The sequence below is a fragment of the Opisthorchis viverrini genome, assembly GCF_000715545.1.
Source record: "Opisthorchis viverrini unplaced genomic scaffold opera_v5_199, whole genome shotgun sequence".
NCBI classification, from domain to species: Eukaryota; Metazoa; Platyhelminthes; class Trematoda; order Opisthorchiida; family Opisthorchiidae; genus Opisthorchis; species Opisthorchis viverrini.
Window position 1 is genome coordinate 373,415 of NW_008751857.1, and position 7,009 is coordinate 380,423.

Sequence of the window (7,009 nt, forward strand, 5' to 3'; positions counted from 1 at the left end):
ATTTTGGAAATTTGTGGCATAATTTCCTATAATGTACTTTACGGAGATATCGAACATGGGTGTGGCAGGACGGGTTTTGTAGATTCCTGCTGGTTGTGGCGGTGCTTCAGAAATTATTTTATATCCTAAACCATATAGTTAGGTTCGGCCGTCTCCCTGCACCCATGCTTCGTATGCTTTTTCGTCCTTCCTTGGGAAGATGGTGACCATGGTACACCAGCCATTAGAAGCATGTCAAGACAAAGCGTGGCGAGTGCACTGGAAGAAATAACTGTGGTTTGATGTATGTACCTAGCTGATCAAGTTGTTAAAGCAAGGGAATCTCGGCAGCGGTCTCTTAGTGGCTGTTTTATATACCGTAAATCGCTTGTCTTGTAAACTATATAATCGGTTGAGGAGAATAGAGTGTATGCGTCTTCGGATGTTATCCACGTAATACACTAATCATAAGGCTGATGAAGACATTTCGGCATCCCACGAACGATTCCGCTCTCATCAGTTAGACACACTCTCCAAGTTTACATCAGTCTTACGTCGTATTTAAACCATAAGCCAGAGGTTTAGCTGGATATCTGGTGAGACTCCCCGTCAAAACCGAACCGAGCAGCAGACGAGTTTATTAGTTATTCAGTAGGATAACTCTGATCCATTTTCTGACAAGAATCCCTCCAGCTTTTTCATGCCCTTGGTTCACCTGTAAGTAGTATAAACATAAGTCAAGTAGTAAATATGGAACGTTGATCTTCCCTTATGCCCTTTTCTTGGTAATCCGGTGATCACTCATCTAGAACAGACATCTCAGCGAAGAAGCTTTTATTATATTCTGTATATCCATTTCATCGCTAAAGCAAACGATAAAGTAATCAAGGGAACGCGAAATAGAATGGAAGCAATAATACAAACACTGGGATCGCACGTGTTTCAGCTCTCTCTGACAGTCGTTTGTAGTGGGGTGAGCAGACAGTTGTTTGAATGATAGATGTTGGAGAGCATGTGTTATTCGCTTGAGAGGACGATAGCCAGTCAGTCATGCGTAGTGCGTCAAGTGGGCTGAGCCACGCCCAAAGCAGTACTTGCCCAAACTTCTTACGAATGCCAATGAATGTGGATCGTCTTGTTTGCAGCTGCGTACAATGCTCTAATTCTCTTCCTTCGTGAAAATCACGAGTCAGTTTGACGCATAATGGTATGTGCCATACCGGGATGAACTGAATCTCCTGTCTGTGGCAAATGGAACAAAATCCAAATGGTTACGGAATCGCGTCAGTCCTTTGGTCGACTGAGAAGGAACGTGCTCAAACGCCTGCAGTTCTGTGAAGAAGAAAGTAAAGTAATGAACGCGCATACAGTTGGATCTAGGGAAGACGGATGGTCCCTAAGGATTTGTCCTAGCATAGGAATAGTGGTAAAGAGGAGGCATAGTTTGTCAGCAAGAAGTATACGTTCCAACATCGTGGTGAGTTTCTACTTTAAGAACTCTTTTACCACGTCACCCTTAAGTGGTAGGCGGTGCATCGGGGTCAACGGCTTTTTCGTAGTCTGTCTCGTACTTTGCCGTAAACACTCGTCTGAATAACCACTGCCTAGCAAATTGTCAAATATGTTATCATGTGAGCCGGATGGGATATCTGGTATTCAGATCTTTCTTGCAATGTTATGCAGAAAACGCACCAAGTCTTTCAGCTTTAGAAGAACGAAACCGGCAAATTGGGTTTATCGAACAAACCTGTACGGCAGTGAAGCATCTGTGCCAACACTGATGTTGCTGTCTTTGATGATGATGACCACATTGCTAACCTCAACAGCGCACTGTGTGAGCTTATACGTAGGGTACTTGAAGTCCACAGCTGTGTAGACGCGGAATATAGGTCGGTATTAATGGCGAGCAATATAGTTTCGCCCCAAGATGCTCCGCTTGACGAACATAATTTTTCGTTGTCATCAAATGGTAGGCAAGGAAATAAGAATTATCCAACAAAGTTGAATGAATATATGGGTTAAAATATTTGGGAAGGGGAAGCAACAACAAGGGAGAACGTGGCGATGGATTAGCGCCCATGACAGATTTGTTTGTACCGTACATTATATTGATCCTCCTGGTAAACTAATATGCAAATAACGCCAACGCAGGTGAAGTCATCGTCATCAGTTTTAAGAACCGCATACTTGCCATGTCGTGGTTATAGTAACAACAATTTCGTCCGCCGATGACTTGAGAAGAGGTAGACAGTTATGTACTAGGGGCGGTAACTGACATAATTAATGCGTCAACACAGTTTTAGCAGCGCGCTTTTAATTGGGAAGAAAACTGCGCGTTAAAAGCAATAGCTCGGATGCACGACCGCCATTGAGGGCGGAACCGGACCATGTCTTACAATGCCTCTAATTATTGATATATTCTGACTCGGGGTCTCCATCCAGGAAGACGGCAATGACCAGCGCAGCTGAATTTGCTGACAATGGATCTCTTATTTCACTACTAAGTCATTGTTTGACCTTCCCTGGCTTATTTCCACCCTCCGCATGGTTGTGCAAAAAGAGCTTTTTGGGGAGGTCGGTCGAGTGGCACACACAGCACCTGGCTAAGCCAATGCGGCCTATGGAATGTGATCACTTCATTCATCGTGAGCGAGTTGCCTTTCTGGAAAATCGTTCTCCGTAGCTCAGCATTACTGACCACGTGATCACACTTGATTCAGAGATGTCGAGATGGCTCAAGTAGTTAGAGCGCGAAGTTACTGAGCGGAAGGTCCGTGGTTCGAATCTGACCTCTGTCTCAGCTTCCCCTGTCTAGGCTTGGGCAACCTGGCAGTATCCCAGCCCTCGTACTTCCTTCTGGTGGCATGGCAGATTGTTGTGGCCTGCTGAACGGTAGCGCAACTCTGTATCGGTCCCTTGGCTTCCTGCTCCGCCCACTATGGTATATCAAAAGGTACGGTAGCTTTACACAGCCCTTTTTGGAGACAAAGGAAAATCATTACAACTGTATTCATAGGGTAACCACAGGGTGTTCCACAAGGTCGCGCTATAGTTCCCGTGAGGGGCGAGAAGCGTCGAGTAAAAGATGCTCGGTCCAGATTGACCGGCATTCTGACCAATCAGGGTGTGAATCGTCTGGTCCGTGTCCTGCAGATGACAACCGTTCAAATGATGTGATGTTCGGTTATTAGGGACGGTTGGTTTCCGGACACAGCTGAATAATTATTTTTTCACTAGAGTAAGGCACTGCTCCAAAGAAGTCGATGGTCAAATACTGAAAGTCTTTTGACATCCTCGGCGTGCAGCAGCCGGGCTTCTGATCCGTACAGTAATATGGAGCGTACCATACCGTAAACCCAACATCTGACGGACTATCTGATATCACGTGTGCCACAAGTGATCAGGGTAACGAAAACTGCCCTGCCATTCCCAGGTTGGATGGAAGTATCACCTTTCACAGGACCGCTGGTAGTGATGGAGCTGCTCGGGTGGACAAATTTGTTTGCTACCTTAATCGGCTCATCCGCAAGCATGAGGTTAGGGTTCCAGCACACTTATTCTTGCAAAAGCACTTTAGATTGCGCAGGTGGGAAGCGTACGCCAAACCGCCGGGCAGAATTATTTAGATTAGTCTTGTTTGTTTTCGTAAGTGACGTAAACTCATCGGTACTTAACAGGACCCCATAGTCAGTGTTAAGACACGGGCAAGAAATTGCGATTGAATGTCACAAATTACGGCAAACAGCAAGCCTGTGGCTGAATCTACCAATTTTGCTTTTGATTGACCGTAAGTAAAGCAAGCTACGGACGTTGGGGTGGGGCAAGTGAAAACTAGCAAATTTGACACACGGATCATTTACATTAGAGACCACCCTGTCAATTCGCAATCCGAAGACCCTCTACGATCACGCCTCTGGTGCTGCATTCAGGCTTCGTCACCGTACCATAAGAAGATTTCGGACGTTGAGACCAAAAACGATAACACTACAATGGGTTTCTTATGGGAAGGGACGCTGAAAACATTGAAGTTGGGAAGCGAATTGATGTCAATCGACTCCTACCCCCTTATGCAAAAAACTTGTTCATCCTGGACAACTCGGACTAACTTCTACCTCGTTCTCGACATATTCTGAACGTTTCAATCTATTTATAGAAGAATATAATGGATCCGCAGCTACGACCACGGTTCTTCGACGCCAGTCGAAACTCCGCAGATGCAGCAAAACCTGAAATCACTGGCTTTGTACATTCGGCACCTATCTAGAAACTGCCGAGTATTCTAAATCCGATAACCTTGGAACTCATCCAATTTTTGGATTCGCTGGCATACGACCATATTACCGATTACAGCGACTATGAACCTGCGATCGACGTGCTACGAAAATTATATATATCCGCGCAAGAAACATTATACATGCACGCTACCTGCCGTGAACACACAAGCAAGAGAACGGACAGCATATTAGCCAGTCCGTACAACAGCTGAAAGCATTAACCAGACTATGAGTTTAAATAAGTATCTGCAGCTGGATAACGAATGCGTACGTGGTGCTACAATTAAGGGCCGGGTGTCCTCATTCATCAGCGAGGAGGTTCTAGCACAAAGCGGACTCACTCCGGGCAAAGCATACCAAGTTTCTAGATCCCTGCAGTTGACTCACAATGTCACAAACATGTGTAGGTAACCTATATCAAGCAGTACAATTTCGTCTATTTCACAGAATCCCGAACTATGCGCTGATCTAATCGCTGTCTCTGTAAAATGTGTTTAAACACGCTATTTCTGCGGTTATGATAGACAAAACCGTTCAGTGTCGCACTTGAGAGGTCGTTTTAATCTTTTGGTAAACGCGGTCACTTTTGCCAAGTTTGTAGTTCACAAATAGCATTAATTTTCATACAAACTGTACAGTGAAGCCCATTTTATCGTCACCACCCGTAGTAGCAGTGCTTACCCAATTGGCACATACCACCACAACTGTTAAACTCAGTGAAATCGTCGATACAGGGAGTTCTTGCGGTTTCACTAGTTCTGAAGTTCTGAAACTGCATAGCTTGAAAATTTGCGGACAACCACTAAGTGGATTCCGAAAAACCAATTGTTTAAATACACATATCGTTCAACATTTGGAATCTCGTTACCATCTTGTTTGATCACCCCTGGCCCAGTTCTGCTGTGGCGGGGTAGTAGGTCACCCATGTATCAACCGCTAGTAGAATTGGCCTTCTGAACTCCAATCCGCACCATGCACACATTGCTGATCGAGACAGAAGGGTTAAAACCGTGTCCGTTTGCCGTCTAGCTCCAGCGGTTCCGAATACAATACATTCTCAATACAGTTGAGCACCCAGATATGGCCGGAACAACCGGACATCAACCCTGTAGCTTCCGAGAATCTGAACCCTTTTCGCTCCCGTGATTCGAAGACCAACCCAGATTTCCTGAAACTCTAGAACAGCGACACGTTCATTCTTACAGTTTGAGGAACATAGAAGCCTGACTCAGTGCATCATCGTCTATGTACCTCAGTGAATATGTGGCCATTCGAACAGTGCTAGGGTGAATGTCATTATTTTATTCAGCTTACTATTATAATTACCCCACATACTCATGTTGAATCTTTGTATGTACATTTCGACTCAACCACGCTTGTTTATCCTCGATAACTTGGATTCTCTTCTAACCTGTTCTCGAACACATTATAAAGTGTCAAGGGTCAACCACAGAACACTGGTATAAATTTCAACAACCTGTCGTAAGATACTTCGTCGAATTTTGTGTGATGTTTTACCCTCTCAGTTGTCAAGCACTGGCGATACCCCTTACGGCTGAGTATGTCGAAAAAACTCGTGAATCTCATTAAGACCTGTCAGCATTATTATGAAAGTCTGCATCCGGTTATACGGCGTGAAGGTTCCTGAGCATCACGTCTCGTCAGGTGTACAACAAGGCTTTACATTTTCACCGATGGTGCCTAACGTCGCAGCAGACTGATCACTCCAGTGGGCGTTGGGGAGATACCTCATCCATTGGGGCATCCAAACATGGGTAGCAGAACTGGATCACGGTTATTACATTGTCCTATTGAGTGTCAGACTTTGAGAACAGTTTGAACCCAATCGTAACGAGACTTGGCGTCACTTGTGCTTCGTCGCCTTATGGTTCGCGCAACGCTGACTCGCGGATTTCACGGAGTGATACACAGGATCAAGGCTATTGCCCAAGTTTCTTGGGTCGGTTTTGTCCTTGTCGATCAGTGGCTGTCATTCACCTGAAGGGAACAAGTGAAAAAAGATGTAGCACTGCTCTTTATTTTCTCAGCGCGGGGCAGTATGCTTGCCAGCGCGAGGATTCGCATAAACAAATATCTAAAAGTGCTTTAAACTGGGTTCCAGAAGGAGCGTAAACAACCTACTACCCGAAATGAGAAAGAATTTTGTCTAATGAATGTGTGTGCTCTGAGTTTAAAAATCTTCTTACTATGTCGTCGCTGTGTGTTTGCTGGGTCAGCGGTGAAAAACCTGTTGGCCAAGCTTTGAGGCCGGCAACCATTCTCGTACCGGCCCACTGGACACGCTCAATGAGGGTGATGTCTTTCGTGCGTCCTGAGTGGACAGCTTGGTTTGCGTACTCCAGGAGTGGTATGACTTAGGAATCAAAGCTAGGCGGACGGTGGCCCTCACTCGTACATAGAAGCAATTATTATTGCAAGTCCAAAATGGCTTCCTCAAGAGCATCTTGGCATTTTCTTAGACATTTCGTAAGCATCCGCTGACGAAGGTTGCAAAAGGAGAATTTCACGGATAGTGTTGATTCCTCCGTCACTGTTCATCTAAACCCATTAGGCTACACCACTGTATCACATTGATTGGTTTCTTCATATCAATAATTGAACAGAGCCTGCCTCTGTACCCGTCCACTTTGGTGTCTTATGCCTGACGCACACGATGCATAAATCGCCGCAAGTTTTTGCACGTTTGCATGAATGGCCCTGCGACGTTTCTTCAGAGATCGGAGTAGCAGAAAACC